The 22500-nt window shown below is 35.5% G+C and overlaps 1 protein-coding gene across 3 annotated transcripts in view; it reads right to left on the reverse strand.

The window, feature by feature from the left end:
* The window catches only part of LOC145239826 (proto-oncogene tyrosine-protein kinase ROS-like), a 682889-nt gene that overhangs the window by 542136 nt on the left and 118253 nt on the right, over positions 1–22500 (reverse strand). The gene's annotated exons all lie outside the window — the stretch shown is intronic.

The following is a 22500-nucleotide window of genomic DNA, read 5'->3' on the forward strand; positions in this document are numbered from 1 at the left end:
ATTTGATTACCATCCCCCACCCCCCACACATACACACCACGTACCAATTTTAAATTTTGACCTCTCAACAGCTCTTATATATATATATATATATATATATATATATATATATATATATAAAATGAACTCATTTTTTCCTGTCTGATTTTTACCTTAATAGGATTATAAATCAAGATATTTCATGCAAATATAATATGCACAAACGGCAGAACAATATCTGAGGTGTGTTATAGGCTTATTATTTCTCAAATTCCTCGATAATCTTAGATTTCTATACTTTTTCTGCTGAGAAGTCACGGCCAAAATCGGTTAAGATCAATGGAAGTGGTAAAATATTTTATCTCTTATAAATTCCTTCTCCCCCTGCCACCACTTAACACCGTTTGGGGATCGTTCACAAGGAACAGTTGAGAAGAGAACACCGGTTTGGCTTCGTAGTTCTTTCATGTAAAGTTATTTAAAATCACTAAACTAAGCTGCAGTGCTCTGTGGCGTAGTGGTTAGCATGCTGGACAATTCACATTATATTTTCACGTTCGCGCCGACCTACCGTAGTCGTTTTTTTTTTTCCCCTAAACAACTGGAATGGACTTTTCTTGGTGGCCGAACTGTTAACGTTGCAGATGTTGTTTTTTTTCACACTTTATTTTCCAACTTTTACACATGACTCCGGGTTTGATCCTTCCTACTTACCTACCATAACATTTTTTTAAACTCCCCCCCCGTCCCGGAAACAAACACTCCGGCAACGCCGGGTTCCCCCGCTAGTATATATATATATATATATATATATATATATATATATATATATATATATATATATATATATATATATATTTAGCTGGCTTTGTGTTTGGGTTCGAATCTCATGACCAGCAGAAATTGTAGCCCCTACATTGATGATTGCGTAAGCATGAAATACTAGTGTCTATATGTATAAATAATAATTAAGAATACTAAAGGATTGGCACTGCCTGCGAAATAATAATTAAAAGGCAGTCAACTAAGCGTTTATGCAATGGTAACGACTTCTGTTCGTTCGAACACTTTAGACTGTTTAATGTATTCGCCCGAATTCGCTGTTTAATAGTTCTTAATTCAGTTCGTCACCGTGATAATTATTTGGTGGCCCTGGAGTAAAGGCCAAGCAAATGGAGCAAAGTGTGGCTTCGTGTCTGAGTTCGAATTTCATGACCGAAAGAAATTGTAACCCCTCTACAGTGATGATTGCCTCAACACGAAATACTAGTGTATGTGGGTACATAGAAAAATTATATATATATATATGTATGTGTGTGTGTGTGTGTGAATTATTATATATATATATCTATAATATAAAGCTGAATGTGTGTGTATGTGTGTGTGTGTGTGTGTCTGGTCACGAATAGGCTCCTATATGGTTGACTATTTTAAAGCCTGATTACATATAATGATAGAAGATTATCGAGACACAGGAATGGGTATATTTGAACCGGCAGAACGGTGGTTCATTAAAATTGTGGGGTCTGCGTTCGCGCCTGGTCCACAAAGTATGGAAATTAAAAATTTTAAAATTAAAAAAAAAAGTTTACAAGTGTTTTTGATATAGATTTACATAAGAATATTTTGATAAGTATGTTTGAACTTAAATAAGGATGGTATAATAAAATTGTGAGGTCTGCATTCGCACCTGGCCTCCATAGAATGGAAATAGGCACAAACTTTAATAAAGACTTTTCATATCTATCTGCGTAAGTATACTTTGATAATTATGTTTAAGATTGAAGAACTATGGTATAATAAAATTATGGGGTGTTCGTTCGCAGCTGACCACCACAGAATGGAAATATGTCACAAAGTTTAACAAGTTTCTTTTTAATATAGATCCACAGCATATTGTGATAAGTGTTTCAGTGTTAACAGGTATGGTATAATAGATTATGGGGTTTATCTATTTTATTTTTACTTTTATCATATTTTGCTTTGGCTTTGATACCCCCAAATTCAACCCAAATTTATAACCCTTACTTTTCATAATCTATCATACTTTCATAAATCAGAGTCCATTTTTTGTAGGCTGTTTTTGAACCCAGTCAACGACGGGTACTTTTGCTAGTATATATATATATATATATATATATATATATATATATATATATATATATATATATATAAGCATATGTGTATATATTTATATAATCATATATGTATAGATATACAATTATATATATACGTATATAAATATATATTTAGATAGATATACAATCCTATAAATAGAGAGAGATACAATCATATATATATATATATATATATATACAATCATATATAAATATATATATATATATATATATATATATATATATATATATATATATATATATATATAGATATACAATCATATATATAGAGATATACAATCATACATATATATAAATATAGATATAAAATCATATATATATTTGGCCTTTTGGATTATTTTGGACCATCCACCAATTGCACGATTTCCTTGGATTTTACTTGTGCGAATGGAAATTTAATTAACTTTCTTGAATTTACATTCTTGGATTTTACCGTCATTGGATACTTTACCTTACACCAGACTATCCATTCACGTGCAATCACCTTTTTCTTCACCATATTCCCTCTGTTTCACTTTTTGTTATCAAGTAAGATCTTTGACTTCCTTGCAGTTTCATCAAATACTTTTGCAAGCAAAATCCAATCCCGCATTTTGCTAATTTCTACCCTCTGATGAGACGGAAAGTATTTCTTCGAAACTCTGCGGATTAAGGACTATCCACTTATTTAGTGTTTCCTTTTCAAATTAAATGTTTTTAACTCTTTTTCAAAGTATTTTTAACATGTTTTATTAACTATTTGTTGTTATATATATATATATATATATGTATATAAAACTTAATTATTATTTTTTTCTCTATTAATTGTTATATATTACTCCCCCATATAATAATTTCTCGTTTCTTTTTTATATTTCTTTTATTTACTTCTATTCTTTACTATCTTGTGAGCCTCTGTATACCTATATTTTCTTTTCTCATACAATACTGTTTCGCTGTTTCACAGCTTATCAGCGCGGCTAGACAAGCAACCACCTTTAGCCAGAATCGAAACCCGATCGCCCAAAAGATAGTTGGAGCTTCTAACCGTTGCGCTTTACGGCTGCTTCTATACGGGCACTGAATTAACAATTACATATATATGTAGGATAATTTCCTAAACTAATGAACGGATCATTATGATTTTTTATATATATTCTCGGCAAGAGAGTCAATACTCTAGGCACATATGTTTTGTAAATGTTAACCTTAAAAATGATGGATTCGTGATTAGTGCCCCTATTCATATTTGGCAACAATACTTCATCCACTGGCGGCTTTATAGACGTATAGGATACTCACAGATATAAGAAGCTTTCTAGCCCGTTAAAGTTGCTTACATATTTTACATGTTTATTTTTTTCTATTTGTTGCTAGTAGTAGTTTTTTGGCTTTTTAAAATCAAATCCGAGCTAAATAATGAAGTAAATTCATGTATATAAAACCCCGATGCATTTTATCATGGTAAACAACTGATGAAACGTATATAATAAAACTAGTGTAAATTCTTGGATGCGAACTAATGCCCTGATTACAAGAAATTAATTGACTTACAAGCAAAAGAGTTTTCCATCGAAGCACTAAATATTAAGTTTATATATATACTAGCAATGGGTGTCCGGCGTTGCCCGGGCATTTTGAGGTGTATGCTGAGCAAAAAAAAAAAAGAACGGTCAATCTTTTTAACTTTGGCCCCTATTATGACCCCTTAAAATCTATTGTTTAGGGCTCAAATAAAGTTATTAAGTTAGATCCATGTCAAAGGAACCTACATCTACAATTTCGTGTGTTTAGGCCCAAACTTGTAGGAGGAGTTTGGTAGAGTACTGAAAGGTTAAATCGTTGAACTCTGACCCCCTTAATCGCCAAATTTCTGTCTGAAAACCAATCGCATCGATTTTCCCAAATCTCAGTACCCTGTATATCACATTTCGAATCTGTAGGCTGAAAATTGACAGAGTTATTGCGTAGGGAAATGTACACAGACACACACACACACTTTCACTTTATATATATATATATATATATATATATATATATATATATATATATATATATATATATATATATATATATATATACTAACAAATGTATCCGGCATTGCCCGGTATTACACGTAACGTTAAATTCCTTTTAAAAATTTGAAGGAAAAAAAAAGGGAAAGAAACTGACACATGTGTATGCAAGTATTATGTTTTTTCTAAACAGTTCACTTCTTGTAAGTAAAAAATACTCGAGCTGAGAGCGAAACAAAAGGCTGAACGCAGTAAGTCAATTACGATAACCATTAGGCCTACTTGACACGTTTTTAAAAATTGTTTTAATACGTACCTATTCTTAACATAATGTGAACGATTCAAGCATGCACAGTTATGAAACAGTTGACAAAGAGATAAAAATTTCATGACCCTCCAAATATTGATTTTTCAATTTTTACTCCTTAGCAGCACTTTTTCCGGATGAAAACCGATTAAAAAGTGTTCTACATGCTTGAATATACTATTTACCAAATTTCAAGTCTGTAAATAAAAAAAATTCGTTGAGTATATAGGTTGAGAAGTGTCCTAACATGCACACACATACTAACTTTTGTAGATGTATGGATGAAATTTGTGTTTTCTGGACATGAGAAGATATTCTTCTCGACAAAGATCTTGCTGACCGTTAAAACAAAATAGAAAAAAAAACAATTGCAGATTAGATTCGGCCCGCAGAGCGTAGGCTGCCCACATATATCTAGCTGCCCACTTTCTGAGCTCAGCGAAAGGGAGAATACGAAATAAACATGGCGTCAGGCATTGCATTCTCGTAAGCATAATAACAATAAACATGATTAGCGTTTCCTCATTAACATTGATTCATAGAACTACAATGACCATAATAACTGGCGACATCTTTCCGCCATAATCGTCTGCAGATGAGAAAACGACTGAAACTGTAAAAAATTATTAGATAACCTCATAAGCCCCGTTCCGATTTCAATTTGCTGAAATTGAACACTAACAGGCAATGTTTGAACACTTTGAACTATTTTAACAAGGGAGTCACCACTTATCAAGGCTCGAAGGCCACTCGAGGATAAGGATTTATGAATGTAAGGTGGTAGGGTAGCAATCGTCAAGGGTGTCAGTTTACTGGAATTTGATTATTTATATGGGCGGCTCAACAGGAATTTGTTTACATTGGACTTAAAGTCTACGATATTGTAGACGGCCGGGAAGCAGACTAGTGGATCAGTGTTACACAGGCGGGCAATTATAGGAAAGAAGCTTTGTTCACGGAATCTGCGTTTAGCTTTAGGCACAGAGAGTAGGAGGGGGATTGTTGATAGTGGTTGTAGTAAGTCGAGTATTTTCCGTAAAAGTCCGGTAAGAGGGGAACCATAGATTGGAGCTCAGACGAGCACTTGCCACAAAATAACGATAGAGCTGAGACAGGCTCGCAACGTTTCTTCCGTTGGAAAGAGGTTGCAGGGAAGGGAAAAGGCTAGGTTCATCTGCATTGATCTTATATCACTAGCAAGAAGACCCGGTGTTGCTCAGGATTGAATGAAGATCACTACTAAGTATTGCTCGCTATGCTCATAACACCATCGAGGTTTTCCATCGGCCCCACACCCACTAGAGTCTAAGCCATTGTTGAGACAGCTTTTTCTCTGTTGGTTGAGGTATGGTCCACCCTCCCAGGTTTTGTTTTTTCACCTTTTGAGAAGGAGTTAATTTATTGCTAATTGCCTGAGGTGCCCCTACCGACGAATACCGACAGGACTGCCCATACATTTTTTGTTCATGATCTTGTTCTTGTGTCGCATTTTCAAGCCGTGGGAGAGAGATAAACATACTACATTTCTCTCTTTTTATTGCTCTCTTCCTTTGTGTCGCCAAGGTGGTCGCAAGAAGCAGAAATCAGTGTCTTATACAACTGATGTATATTTCATTAAAATCAGAAATAGGCTTACAAAATTTTAAGTGGGTTCTGTTCTCATGGGCCATTTGGGGTTGGGGGCAAACTGGAGTCGGAGTACTGGTTCATTTCTACTGTCATTGCATTCGTCGTAGAATTTTATACATACGATATTAATTTCATCAAAATATGATATATTTAATGTTTTCACGGAATTATGTCTTCATACGCCTTGATGAATGCACTTAGAAATTCTGGAACGCTTCCATTATTTAACCTGATAAATTTTACATAACACGTAGATTTTATGTACACTATTTGATCTGTTTTCTATAGGCAACATATAAACATCACGCTGACATACATTGAGTTTCAACGTTAATGCATATATGTTTCCGTACATACAAGAGACCTTTGAGTCGACTTACGTCTACCAAGTTCCAATTTCCTTCGATTTTGACCTCTTAGCAGCTATTTTTACCGACTAAAGACCCATAAAAACGGTTTAAAAATGCTCATGCTGCTCCGCAACTTTGCGACCCGGGGAAGATGCAGTTTTAAAATAATTGGAGACAGACAGACATAGAAAGTGTTATAAATTAGATTATACTAGGTCTGAGTTAATGAACCCTTGTCTTCTTAAAAAAATTAACGCTCTATATTTTTTAATGACACTTCATGGTCTTCGTGACGTATCGGTTCTGAAAAACGTTAAGTCGTTCATCTTGGCTGAACCCGAAAAGGGGGAAGAGAGCATTGAAAATGCATCACTATTGATCGTCTTCCACACGTCTGGATTATTCAGACACTTGTGTTATTATCGTAAAAGTTAGAGTAAAATCTAATGCATTTCATGTTTCGTTTGATGGTTTCTTGCTGTTTTTTATTCGTTATCAGCTGCAGATAAATGTGTTAATTCTACTTGGTTTTAGCTTCGTTTATTACGCGTTCCGGTTATAGATATGTTTCGGATGTTTGTTTATACATGGCGGTAAAATAAAATAACTTTATATAAACACAACATCCTTAATGAAATCGGTCATCCAGTTTCATTCTCACATTCATTCCCAAGAGTGCATAGTTTCGCATAATAGACACGATAGGAATTGAACTCAGTGTATTTCTCCGATAATACGCCGCGGTGTCGATTTCTTTAATCCTGCAGTTCCCGCGCCATATGCTGGGGATTTCCGTATTCCCATTAAGCAAACGCGAGCAAGATTGGATGAAAGTTTTATGTTTTTTTTGTTTTTTTTTTACTAATAATCAACTCGGCTAGGGATTTTTTTTTTTTATCCTGGGCTCCCAAAATCAAGAGATTAGACTGCTCTGAGAAGATTCGGTTCCTGTTGAATTTGCGGTGGGCGTTTAGTTCTGTGCAGTTTTACAAGGTCCACCCTTCCCAGGCTTTGCCTTCTCTCTTTGAGAAGGGATTAGTTTATTGCCAATCGCCTGAGGCGCCCTTGCCTAGAAATGCCGACGAGACTGCCCAGGCACTTTTCGCAGGTCATAAGGTCTCTCTTTTGGGCCGCTGACTTCTATATCCCACTTTCCGACCTTGGTGTCTAAGTGCTTGAAATGGGAGAGAACTCAAAACCTTCACTAATAATCGCCGTTCGTTCTCTCTCTCTCTCTCTCTCTCTCTCTCTCTCTCTCTCTCTCTCTCTCTCTCTCTCACACACACACACACACACACTTGTTCTCGCTTTCCTTCATACTGGCAGCAGAAATGCGTGTGGCATGTTTGTTGATGGTTCGCGATAAACGGTGAAATGTTTCGAGAGAGCAGTATCGGTAACCGGTATTCCTACTGACTTTTTCATTTGTCGAAACAGGGAGCGGGAGGGGAGGGATTTCGGCAATCAGTAAAGATAAAATTGTCAGAACATTTCTTCATCTTCGACTATAAACAAGTGCGAAAAGGATTTTGTTTGTTTATATTCTTCTTATTCCTACTTTTGCTGATTTTTTTTTTTTTTTTGTATCGTGTTTCTTTTTATCATTTTTTGTTTCTCCTTTTTTTTACGACAAATCAACCCTTTTTGTTATTTCTTCTCTTTGGTTTCTTACAGGATAAGTCATCCCCAATAATAATAAAAAATGCCACCCATGTAATCATTAACAAAATTCATAATCATATCAAATACAAATAAACTGAAGTGCATCATGTCCGACTTGTTGGTTGGTTGTTTTTATTTTACGGCATATCAACCTTTCTAGGTTATTTAATACCGAATCCAGTGATTTTTAAGAAAAGGTTTTTAATAGAATGTATTTTTTCCAAGTCGGGTTCTATTTAACCTATAGTTGAGATCCTAACAGGTACTACAACTCTGGATCAGTGGCAATTAAAGCGTGACTCCGCACTCCCCAAAGCCCGCAAGCCGGGACCTCACCATCGGGTATAGTTTAAGGTCATATCCAGGACCGCCTGACTTGTACACCAAGTTTCAGTCATTGATGCCCAGTATTATCGGACCAACAAGACTCGAATATTTATCAATCCGTGCCGTCACAAACTCATTTTTTGACCTCATTTCGCCTGTCACGTGATTGCAAATTGCATTTAATTACAAATATTCAAATACAAGTTGTTGTTTTTTTTAACATAACTCAATCTTCAAACTGAGGAATATTTGAGCATGTATTTTGTATCCTAAGATATATAGGTAAAAAGGCCGTAGAAGAACAAATGTTGATTAACTCGGCTTTAATATAGTAACATATCAATTGAACACACATAAACCAACGAATAAAATGGTTACGTTAGTACATTTTGACAAATGCAAACGTTCTATTACAATACGGCCCTGTCGGTGGACATTAGAATACGCCGACTGCCCCCCCCCCTGCAGAGGGTAAAAGTCCCTCAATGGGGGTCCTGGATATGACCTTAAACTATATCCAGTGGTGAGGCCCCAGCTTGTGGGCTTTGGGGAGTGTGGAGCCACCCTTTAATTACCATTGCTCCCAGGTCCATTCTGACCCGGAGTGGTAGTACCTGTTAGGGTCCCAACTATGGGTTAAATAGAAACCAACGTGAAAACAACAAATATATTCTATATTTGGCATTAAATAACCCGAAAAGGGTTGATATGCCGTAAAACCAACCAACCAACAAACTGTTATAATAACATACGGGTTGGCGACTGAATAATGGTACATAATGAAACGATAAGATAGGATGAACAAACAATAACAATCATCATCATCATCATCATTATCATTATAATTATTGTTGTTGCTGCTGCTGCTGCTGCTGTGAGTAATGCGTTTAACCAAGGAGTGCTCAGACCTAACAGCTTTTCCTCATTAAAACCCGGAACTGCTCGAGGATTCGAATATTACGCCGATCTAATATAATATCAGAAAGTTATTTAAATGCTTCAAATTATCATAAATAATGTCTGACAAACGCTAATTATTCACTTTGATCGTGACTTTCGGCGAGACCTCACACGTCTGAATACTTTTTTTGTTTATTCTTCGCAGGAGCGTACATTGATTGAGTAGACCCAACTTAAAAATACTCCTTCTTTCTTTTCTCAAGGTTATGCTATTCTAAAGACTGTGTGTGTGTGTGTGTGTGTGTGTGTGTGTGAGAGAGAGAGAGAGAGAGAGAGAGAGAGAGAGAGAGAGAGAGAGAGAGAGAGAGAGAGAGAGAGAGAGAAGACTAACTGCCTCAAAATTCTTCACCCGCTTGACGGCTCCACTTTGCATAATTTTTTTTTGGGGGGGGAGGGGGGAGGAGAAGTTCACCCGCGAAACTATCAAATATGTTATACTATCCCGAATATTTTTTTAATTATCAAGGAGTAAGTTCCATATTTACTGATTTGATATGAGAAAAACTCATTTGAATAAGAAAAAGATATTTGAAGATTTATAACACAAATCCATTGTCTTCTATTGTTTGTTTTTTATTCAAATATAGTAGCACTTACTCTCTCTCTCTCTCTCTCTCTCTCTCCCTCTCTCCCTCTCTCTCTCTCTCCCTCTCTTTTCCTCCCTCCTTCTCTCTCTCTCTCGTATAAGATGTTGTTGTCGACAAAAACCAAATCAACTTTGAAAATATTGAATTTTAAAACAGGAGGTTGTGCCAATATTATGCACGGCAAAACATTTCAGATACGGTACAATTCAGGGATACGGCATTAAAAATTCGTAACAAACTACAGTACAATTTATAATACGCATGTATATAATCAAATAACATTATAAATAACCCTGTAGGGCCGGGGGGTGAATATCGTAACCGTAACCATTGTATCACGGGGTTTTACTGTACTTCAAAGAACTTGACATTTGAGGTATGTATATTAATGGATGCCTCTTATCTATTGCTAAAATTTCATAAAAATTAGAGATGAATAATTTTCACATCAGGTTTTAACTCTCTTTATTAAGCTCCTTTTGTGTAAAATTAAATTAAACTTAATATAGTCCACATCCCTCCCCTTACCCCTAGGACATGTGTGGAAAGGAATTATGACGAAACAGCTCTACTCAGGTAAGGTGTATTTGACACGAATCGTCACAGAGTTAAGTCCGTAGTAAACAAAGCGACTGCCTGACAGATTTGAGACAGAATACGCACGTAGCATCTGTAACAAAGACGCCGATGCTCCAATAGGATGGACAGCTGGGATGCTACTCATGGTTAACCCTCGCCAGTGGAAGCCTTAGAAATACACTAATAACTACCTATCAATGCGTGTCTGTGTGTGTGTATATATATATATATATATATATATATATATATATATATATATATATATATATATACTAGCATTTCAGCCCGGCGTTGCCCGGGTGTTTGGAGGTGTATGTTGATAAAGAAAAAAAAAACGGTAAATCTTTTTAAACTTTGACCCCTATTATGACCCCTTAACATTTATTGTTTTAGGCTAAAATCAAGTTATTAAGTTAGATCCATGTCCAAGGAACCTATATCTAAAATTTTAAGTGTTTATACCCAAAATTAGCGGCGGAATTTGGTAGAGTTCTCAAAGGTCAAGTCATTGAACTTTGACCCCTTAACAGCCAAATTTCTGGCCGAAAATGAATTACAAAGATTTTCCTAAACCCTGTATATCAAATTTTGAGTCTGTAGGCTGAAAAGTGACAAAGTTATTGCGTAGGAAAATGTACACAGACACACAGACACACACAGACACGTTCACTTATATATATATATATATATATATATATATATATATATATATATATATATATATATATATATATATATATATATACATTCCTTCCATTTTCACTAGTATAAGCTGTCGTTGTCGACAGAGAGAACCATGGAATGGGGCCCGTAAATGTGTGATAACATTTAATGCTTCTAAGACTGGGCTTCTTTCCTTTAACAACTACAAACACCTTCTCAACCAACGATTGCCATGACAAATAACACCTTACCGAAGAGGCAATCTTCCAAACATTCACCGGCAACTATAATTGGAACAAATACACTGAGGTAATTGCCAAGGCTGCTGCGAGGAAGGTGCATTCCATCTATCGTGCTAGAAAAATTAATCACATCAGAGAGCACCCTAAAGTCTCAACTTGCCATGCATGGAGTATTGTTGCCACATATGGGCTAGTGCACCAACCACTAGTCTCTAACTCTTAGACATAGTCCATGACAACGTCTCATATCTAATAGGTTTCGCGCTATCGACCAAGCTCTAACTTCTGTCGCATCACCGCAATGTTGCATCCCTATACCTGTTTTACAAGTACTTTAATGGAATGTGCTCTGATGAACTGACAGCACATGTGGTCCCTCGACGTTCAGATTTCCGACTAACCCGACTAGCAGCAAAATCCCACCCTTCACTTTTGAGGTCCCTAGATGCCGGAAAGTCTTCTACTCTAATCATTCCTTTCTTCGGGCTGCTATACTCTGAAATATTCTCCCTGTTTCCTACTTTCCTGATTGTATTAACCTGTAAAACCTTAGCTATAATGTGAACAGACATGTAACTGCTCAACTCCCCCAAAGTCCTCCGTTAGACACGATCCCAAATAGTAACCCCTTACGCCCCAAGTGGTAGCATGCCTTGTTTGGGGGTGAAAAAACTAGTGAAAAAAAGATATCGACTGTCTTACTGCTGAAAATGTCGGCTTGTACTTGAAGAATAGAGAGAGAAGGCGAGAGACAGAGAGTAGCTACGCACTGGCTTCATGTTTTGGCTCGTAGTAAAAACGGTATTATTCTTTCATTACTACGCGCGTATCTTCTCTTTCTTAACGAGTAGTATTTATTGTCTATCGGATTTCTTCTATTCGGACTTCTCGAGGCATTTTGGCAAACTTGTTTATTTAAACATATATAGTGTTACGCGTAGATAAAAGAAACTCGTTGTTAAATTACAAACTATTTTTAACTAGTGTACATACACTATATTAAAAAGGAAAGTTATGCTTCGGCAATGTTCACACTCGCTATTTATCTATATATATTAGAAAAATATATAAAAGGCAAAATGTGTGTGTGCATGCGTGTGTGTATGTGTGTTTGTATGTCTGCCAAAATTAATTTTTTTAATAAACACAAAAGTGTCAATTTTAGCCATTTTAACCCAAAAGGCACCCCTGGGAGGGGGGGGAGGCAACCGAAGTTTTCTCGGAAAATCTGTTTTGTTACTTTTTTACTCATATCGTGTTTAATGTTTGTGCAAAATTTTAAAATATTCCAAGGCATAGTTATTGAGAAAAGTGCGGACAGACGAACGGACGAACGGACAAGGGTGAATTTACAGGTCCACCCTACTTTTGTCGGGGGCAAAAAAAAAAAAAAGAATAGAATATATAGCGTACCAACAAGTCATGAGAAAGAAAGAGTTACATATTTAAAAAAATAGACCTGTTAAACATATATGGGACAAGAGGAACAGAGTAGCAACCTTAGTTGAAGTTACTGTCCCTAATACTGCTGGTTGAAAAAGGGAAGCAGAGGATGACCAAATAACAAAGTCTTATGTACGACATGAAAAGAAATTGGAATCTCAGAAAGATCAACACATTAAATGCGCTTAAAGGGGACGATTAGAATCATAAATAGATTGATTGGGGTCTCTGGAATTAAAGTGGCAGTAAGCCTCTCCAAAGTTCCAGTTATTTTCAAGCCATTCCAGTGGACGTTTGAAATTTTAACGTCGGTTTCTCCACTTCCTGACTATTAATGACTATTCTGTTCGATACTAGCAAGGACTGGTTTGTGTGTGTGTGTGTGTGTGTGTGTGTGTGTGTGTGTGTGTGTGTGTGTGTGTGTGTGTGTGTGTGTTTTATTTGATGATAATGGTGATGATGATTGTTATCATGATCATCATAAGCATCATTATTATTAAGAAAAGAATCAGATGTTAGTAATTACATATGACCGACTGATAACATATGACAAAATCGTCAGACAGACTAATGCAAACTCAAACAGCAAATATACGCACGTCAAGGTCCATTAGTTGTTAGGATGGCCGTTTTGACAATGATCGACTCAATTAAGCCGAAGGATTTATCCGAAAGAAAAGCCGGAAGCGAAGCGTAATTTGAATCTCATTCTTTCCGAAATGAAGTTGTGGGCAAATATTGCAATTAAATCGATGGTCATTGCGATACAATGGCATTACAGACAAGACGAGCAACATGACTATCTAAAATCGAATATCAAAGAAATTGTTGTTGTTTTTTTGTTTGTTTGTTGTTTTTTTTTGTTTGTTTTTTTCATTTAATGTATCCGGGATTAGTAACAATAAAAATCATCAATTGAATAATTTCCTAAAGAAGAAAGCAAGTAAAAATATGTTCTTTGATACGTCAGGGGCGCGTTCAGAAAATTCACGATTTGCTGTTTTATGAATACACATGCTATCAATAGCTATTTCAATCCTATTGGTTCACCACTTGTCAAGGCGAATATCCGATCGAGGATAAGTGAAATTTTTAATTGGATGACGGAACAATAATATGAAAGGATTGAACACTATCATTGGCACTTATTTAACTTGCGATCAATCTTCGGCAACTTTGTATCGGCATCTTCTAACAGCTTACGTAAGTATCCGGAATATGCCGAAGCGATTATCCAATAAGCTGTCAGAAGAGAACAAATTTCAATGAAAGCGTGAAATTAATTAAATCAAGAAAAAAAGGTTAACCGAAATCGACTTTCAACACGATATGTCAACATGAAATTCTTTGCTTTCCCCATGTTAAGAATGGTTTTCTAAATAAAAAAAAAACATTTTAACATGTTTTTGAATTAATCGTCTATCTGTCTTAGATTCGACATTTTCTGTCTGTTTACGTAACCTACCGGTAGATGCCGACGCGAATTTTCCGGAGAATGTGTCATAAACTGGTTAAGTACTCTATGATTAATTCACAGGATGACTCGACAGGTATTTGTTGATTTTAGACTTGAAAGCGACCATGTTGTAGTTAAAGAAACAGATGGGAAACTCTTGGAAAGAAAGTCTGTTCATGGAAGTTCCGTTTGTGTTAAGGTACAAAGAGTAATAAAGGATGTTTTTAGTGCAAAGGTAACAAAAAAATTCTTGCTGAGAAGGATTTACAGGAAGAACTACAAATTGAAGTTCAGTCGAGCACATACCATGGAAATACTGAGAGGGTATGGAAAGACTAGCAACGTCTCTTCTATGAGAAAAGTCTGTAAGGAAGAGCAGATATCATTACAACTGGATTTCAAAGTCGATTTGTACTCTTTCAAGATAAACAGTATTCCATCTTGGGTCGAATTCTTATAAAAGTAGAGGATACTGTATATTGTCTTGGAGTCTGTGCATAGCCAACCTTTCGAGCTAGCGTTGCTAAACTTTTGAATATGACAGTTTTTTGTGATATTGCAGTTTTTTTTGTGTGATATGACGTTTTTTTGTGATATGAAGTACTTTATGATATAACGTTTTTTATGTGTTTTTTTTTTTTCATTTTTCTTAAACTTTTTCTTCTAGGGGATGGGACATCCAACCAGATGTCTGACATTTACCCCTATTTTAGTGAGTCCAACCAAGAGATCTTTTCCGGATTCTAGCCGTCCCTTTCAGTGCAATCGTTTGTATTTCACTTGCACTTGGTTCACCGGGTATGCTTGCTATGTACTTTTTAAAGTTCTTTTTCATAAGCCCAGTTGCTCCTATGATGACTGATATAATTGAAACGTCTTTTAATTTCCAATTTCGTTTCATATCATACATAAGTCCTTGATACTTTGTTATCTTTTCCCTCTCAACTCTGTTAAGCCCTGTATCATTGGGTACACTGACCTCTATTACGGTCGCTTTTTTGTTTGCCCTGTCCCAAATCACTATATCTGGTTTAACAGCTGCGTTTTCAAGATATGTAGCAGTAGGGATTATGTAGTCATAGTGAATAGTGTAGTTGTCATTCCCAACTGTTCGTTCGGGTATATGTTCCCAGGAGTTTTTACTACACTGAATGTTGAGTTTCTTACATATCTTCCAGTGAAGGTATTTGCAAACTCCATTATGGCGATCTGCATAATAACCGTCTCCAAGTAGGACTTTGCAACCAGAAATCAGGTGGCCCACACTCTCAACCTCAGTGCTACAGAACCTGCATTTATTATTGTTGCTTAGACCACACATCTTTTTGAAGGCGTTTGTCATGAGGCCCTAGTCTTGTGCAGCCAATATCAACCTCTCTTGGTCGTAATGGAGGGATCCTCTTTTGAGCCAGTCCAGGGAACCATCCCTATCAATATATTCTTGGGATAGTTCAGTCGGTAGGTATTTTGCCCGTTTATGGTTGGTCCATTCTTCTGTTTTAACACTATGGAACTGGCTAGTGTATTTTTTCCGACTTTTCTGGGCTATGTCAGTGGCAGGCTTGTTTGGGTTCTCAGTATCATTTGTAAGGCAATCTTTTCCAAAATGAGTGGCAAGTTGCGTTATAGATGTTGTACTACTTGCTCGATTCTGATAATGGTCTTTTTGTGTGGTATGAAATATTTTATGATATTACTTTTTTGTGAAATGACGTTTTTGTGATATGACGTTTTTTTCTGATATGACGATTTTTTTGTGATATTACTTTTTGTGATATATTTTTTGTGATATTACTTTTTGTGATATGACGTTTTTTTTTGTGATATGACGTTTTTTTTGTGATATGACGATTTTCGTGATATTACTTTTTTGTGACATTACTTTTTATAAAATGACGATTTTTGTTATGTTACTTTTTTGTGATATGACGTCTTTTGTGATATGACGATTTTTTGTGATATAACGCTTTTTTGTGGTATGACGTTTTTGTGATATGACTTTTTGTTGTATGACGTTTTACGTTTTTCCTAATATTGTCTCAGAATTACTTTAGCGAACTCATTAGAACTGATTTCCTAGTTATTTCCCTGGAATCATTCTCGCACCTTTAGTTCTACTGTCCGGAAATAAAAAAAAAAAAAAAAAAACTCATTCTACGTAGATTTTCAAATTTAAAATGTCTGACTTATATATTATATCGGGAGTGTTCGAAAGTCGAAAGTAACTGACCCTGTGTCTAACGTTTCCCTTGTGAGAAGTAAATGCGGATTCCAAATTTACTTTGGCAAATATTTGGATAAGAATATTTAAAATAATAAATTGTAATCAATCATAGCAAACCAATTATATTTGATCTTACGATGGTCACGTGTTGTCTAACAAACGATATAGCGGTTCAGAAATATTTTCCTTTGTTTTGCGTATGATGGACTATTATCCTTATGGTATCAAAATCGACAAAAATCGAACACACACGTTTAAAATAATTCATGTCCTTTTTTTTATAATGGGGTCATGACTTATCAAGGCCTGAAGACGACTCGAGGATAATGATTAATGAGTGTAAGATGTTCAGTGAGACAACAATGTAGGGACAAGTAGTGGTGGAAATCGGGTAGAATTTGATTATTTAAGAAGACGGTTCAACAAGAACTTGTTTACATTGGACTTGAAGTCGACCATGTTGTAGTCAGATAGAAAGCAGGACCGAGGTACGGAGTTCCACGAGTGTGCAGTTCTAGGAAATAAACTTTATTTGTGGAATTTGCGTTTAAACATGAAGCCATTTCATGTAAGGGGATAAAAAAAGGGTAAAAAAACAAACAAACTAAGTAACAATAAGTATTAAACAGATTCGGACCCAGCGAACAGCAATTCTTGCCCTTTTGTCAGAAACATCGCTCATTGAATGTGAAGACTAAAGAGCAAGATAAGAGAAGTGAGTGTTACGTGGCTGCCGAAAGTAAACCAATGGTCCCCTTTCTACTTTTGACGAAAGTATTTCTGTGGAACGAACTCAACTCGAACTTGGCACACCCAGATTTCTAGTCCGTGTAATTAACCACTTAGCCAACGTCACGTTGATTATTTGCTCAAATAATTTTTGTTTTAATAAGAAAAATAACAATTTCTGTATTAATTATGTTACTTATTATTTTTATCTAAAAAAATATTAACTTAAAAGAAATATTGAGAACAACATTATTAATAGATATTTTCCATTATATTTACTTGTTTTGTTTTTTATTGTTATAATCGTTTGTCTCCGAATTTATTTTTATTTATTTTGTAACAGTAAAAACATGTCGGACATGTAAACTACTTTCAAATACTTTTTCAACACGTTACTCCTATACGTTCTGTTTTTAGATACTCTTGTTTAGTATGCCCTTTTTCCTCTGGTGATCTATCCTATTACGCCAGTACATGAACTCGTCCCGGTACTTTGAATAGCGGTAATCGCGATAACAGACAGAGTCTCTATAACTAGTTGAAAAAGAGTCACTGGCACCACATTTACTAAACTACCTCGGTAAAACTTGTGGAGAATGCTCTGTTCTGCGGTTATTGTAAAAATGGAACGGAAATTTAAATTTCGTTCCGTTATAATTTTTTTATTGTGTCCCCGAAAAACGAAAGTAATCAAAAGAATAACATTTAACAAACTTTATATATATATATATATATATATATATATATATATATATATATATATATATATATAATGAAAGAATTTATATATATATATATATATATATATATATATATATATATATATATATATATATATATATATATATATATATATATATATATAAACAAAATTGTATTAACGAAAGCGGATTAATTTAATTCTTAAACGAAAAAAATCAATTTAGTATACCTTTTTGGTATTTTTTTACATAGGTCCAACTCACCGTTCATATTGGAAATATCGACTTTTCTAAGTTTCCGGGTATGCTTACAACGAATGAAAACCCCCAACCTCGCCAGGTTAAGAACAGCTTTCGGAATAGACACGCCCAACGTCCTCATGTTAAGAACCACTTTCGGGATAGGCATCCCCAAACTCCCAATGTTCAGAACGGCTTTTTGAATAGACACACTCGAACCTTTCAGCATACCTGAAAACCTATAAACGTTGACCTGTCGAGTGAACGATAAGTGGACGTCATGTAAAATGTACCGAATTTGAACGGAACGAAATTTAAATTTCCGTTGTTGTAAAAATACAACAATCGTAAAACAGAGCGTTCTCCGCCAGTTTTACCACTACCTCCTTGTTGTCTTATTTCTTTTCGATACTTTAACGACAACTGCAATAGCATGTTTAGATTTCGCTTAAAATGTAAGGGACACAAAGGTTCACAACTTTCTCGAGAATTTTAACAAGAAAGGGAGCCGGGATTATTTAGTTCTCTGCCACTGCAACAGCTGCGACACCAGAGTCGGAAAGTGGGATTGTCAGCAGAAAGTTAGAGCCCCCCCCCCACCACCACCACCACACTTTCGAGGAAAAGTTACTCTGACCTGCCAAAGTGAGCGAGCAACATTCACCCGTAAAGGCAATTCAGGCGATTAGCAATAAAATTAACCCCTTTTTCAAAGAGAGAAGGCAAAGCCTGGGAGAGTGGACCTCCCAGAATTGCACAGAATCTGCATTACACTACAATCAACAAGGGCTGTGTTATCACAGGAATGGTCTAATCTCTGTTGCTTCTGAGGGGCCAGGAAGGGGACGCAACGGGTCAGACAAGAATTGAAATTCGCTCGCTGATTTCCACAGTTCACGTCGATGGGGAAGGAGAATAAGGAAATTGCGGAAATTGGGTTTAGTCTCCGATACAAAGAAAATCACATGTTGGAGCTCTCCGCAGGAAATTGGTTAAAAAAATCGAAAAAAAAAAAAAAAAGAAGAAAGGCAGAAACGAACTGTTAAACTTGTTTCTTTTTTATTTTATTTTCTTCTATTTTCTTTTTTTTTATTACTCCTATTTCTTTTTTTTTCTTCTTTTTATTATTTCGTTTGCTTTTTTTTTCCTCTCTCTCTCTCTCTCTCTCTCTCTCTCTCTCTCTCTCTCTCTCTCTCTCTCTCTCTCTCTCTCTCTATTAGATAACCGCTAAAACGGCGAAGTAATTATTAAGGAAACACCGATTCGCAATAATGACATGTTCGCCCTTCTAATGGCCAATCAAGTGTTAATATTGAGAGACGGTAAATATTGCAATTGGGAAGAGAGGGCTGGGCGACCGTCGCAACAATGAATGCCGATTGCGCTTTAAGGAACATTTAAATGGATGTTTCGAGGATATTCAGCTGAATCGTGGGATTTACTCATTAAAAAATAAACGCAGCACGCGCCCTTCTTTCATAAATAAAAAAAACAGCTGAGAAGTACCGAAGGTACTTGTCGGTTGAACTAGATCACACATTAGATAGAGGGCGAGGGGCCATTTTGAAATGGTTAGAGAAAATTTATTTTCAAGAACTGCTCCTCTGTAGAACACAATACCACGATGCTGCTTCCTGATTAACTACAAAATGGTCGTTTTTAAGTTCAAGGTTTACACATTTTTGTTGGGCCCTCCTCTGAAATAATCAAATTCTACAAAGTGTCAATCATCGTTACCAATCCTTACCGTCCACTAAATAGTTATTAACCTTTATCCTCGAGTGGTCTTTTGGCCTTGGTGAGCGGTTCTCTTGGGGACGTTTTTCCTCTGACGTATCTTTGTCGTTGACTTATTATTACATAAAATAAGTAGAGCAGTTCTTGTTGCTCAATAATAAACATAACCGCCCTCTTGTGGGTCTATGGTCGCCGACAATATAGAAGTGACATCGAGATTCCTAGCAGTTTATTCTGTGACTAATAAAAATAAGTGAAAACGTGCATAAGATTACCCTGTGAATGTTTGGCGTCTTAATAAAAGTTTTAAAATGTATTGTTATTACTAGGGCCATGACAACAGAATATTATTTTCATTTTTTTGACTCTCGAGTATATAGCAGTTAATATCTTATATGTTTTTATATAGAGTGATGTGGTTCTCGACTGATTAACTGTATCCAACTGTGTCGGATATATACGCGAGAGTCAAAACAATAAGAATATTCTCTTGTCATAGCCCTAGTTATTAGCGGGTCCTGGATATGACCTTAAACTATATCCGATGGTAAGGCCCCAGCTTTCGAGCTTTGAGGAGTGTGGAGCCACCCCTTAACTGCCATTGCTCCCAGGTCCACTCTGACCCTGAGTGATAGCACCTGTTAGGGTCCCAACTATGGGTTAAATAGAATCCAACTTAAAAAACAAATATACTCCATTAAAAATCGTTTCTCAAAATAACTAGATTCGGCATTAAATAACCTGAAAACGGTGAATATGCCGTAAAACAAAAGCAACCAACCTAGTTATTAGTATTGCCTGCAATACGTAGTGTCCATGTAGCTCTCATTAAAGAAGAAGAAGAAGAAGAAGAAGAAGAAGAAGAAGAAAACAGAAAAAGAAAAAAAGAAGAAAGAAGAGGATGAAGAAAATGATGGTGGTGGTGGTGGTGGTGGTGGTGGTGGTGGTGGTGATGATGATGATGATGATGATGATTACGAGGAGGTTGATCTGGGAGGGGGTTATTGACAAAGATATGGAGAGATAGACCGAGAGACGGAGGTTTGATTGTTTCTCTTGGAAGCTTTTTCCCTCCGACGTACCTTTTAGCGTTGATATATATATATATATATATATATATATATATATATATATATATATATATATATATATATATATATATAATATAAAGCTGAACGTCTGTCCGTGTGTGTGTGTGTGTGCGTGTGTGTGCGCACGAGCGTGTGTGCCTGGTCACGAATAGGCTCCTATATGGTTGACTGTTTAAAAAAAAATGATTACATATAATGATAGAAGATGTATCGAGGATCAGGAATGGGTATGTTTGATCTTGCAGAACAGTGGTCCATAAAAATTGTGGGGTCTGCATTCGCGCCTGGCCTCCAAAGTATGGAAATAAAAAATAAAAAAAAAGCGTTTACAAGGGTTTTTTTTTATATAGATGTACATAAGCATACTGTGATAAGTATGTTTCATCTAAAGTAGGGATGGTATAATAAAATTGTGGGGTCTGCGTTCGCGCCTGTACTCCATGGAAATATGGCACAAAATTTAACAAAGACTTTTCATATCTATTTGCGTAAGTATATTTTCATAATTATTTTTCAGTTTGAAAATATGGTATAATAAAATTATTGGGTGTTCGTTCGCGCCTGACTTCCATAGAATGTAAATATATCACAAAGCTTAACAAGGTTTTTTTAAAAAGGGTGAGGGTCCACAATAACACCTTAACTTTAATTTTAATTCACGTTAGCTTTAATTTATTTATTATTTTACTTGAATCATATTGTGTCGAATTCACCTCATAAATTCACGTTCTTATTAAAGTGAAAGCCAAAAAAAAAAAGTCGGAACTTTAGACAATTCTTGACACAAATTTTGCATAGCTCTGTTTTTTCTCCTTCTACACTTGCACGTAGCACTCTTTCGAAAATAGATAAATAGAAAAATAATAAGAAATAAGAACGTTACTTGTTATCGTGTCAAAAGAAGGAAAAAATTCTGCTCACGTAATTACGTGTCTTTTTAAAAACATTTATATAACCTTTTTATTTTTATTTATATATCTGTTTAAGGTTTTTTGTCAGTGTACTAGAAGAAATTCAGTTGATTACAACCCTTTCTGTGTGTTCTTTACATTACAATAGTACAACCCTGAATCCGACAGCGCAATACTACACCGTTCAATACTTTAAAACTGAAACGAAGCTGTTCTGCTTGAAAAGGGCGCCATTTTCTTCTTATTCATATTTATATCGATTCTTTGCTTTAAAAAACTAAAGTAATTACGTGTTTACTTTTTTACTATCCACTTTTGCTGTTTCGGATTATTTTACTAAAGTAAGTAAAGCTTCATTATTTTTCAAAACTGTTTTTCTTTCTTTGTTTTTCGATATTTCGTTAATATTATTTAGTAAGAGTGTTTAGCAGAAAAGCCAAAAAGCGACTACCCTAAAAAATAAATATACAAGAAATAAATGTTACCATGGTCAATAAAAGTTCAGTTCATGTTTTTTGTTTTGTTTTGAAATAGTTTTTAATGCTCTTTAC

Source organism: Euprymna scolopes, chromosome 19, assembly GCF_053919585.1.
Source record: "Euprymna scolopes isolate OS-2025 chromosome 19, ASM5391958v1, whole genome shotgun sequence".
NCBI lineage: Eukaryota > Metazoa > Mollusca > Cephalopoda > Sepiida > Sepiolidae > Euprymna > Euprymna scolopes.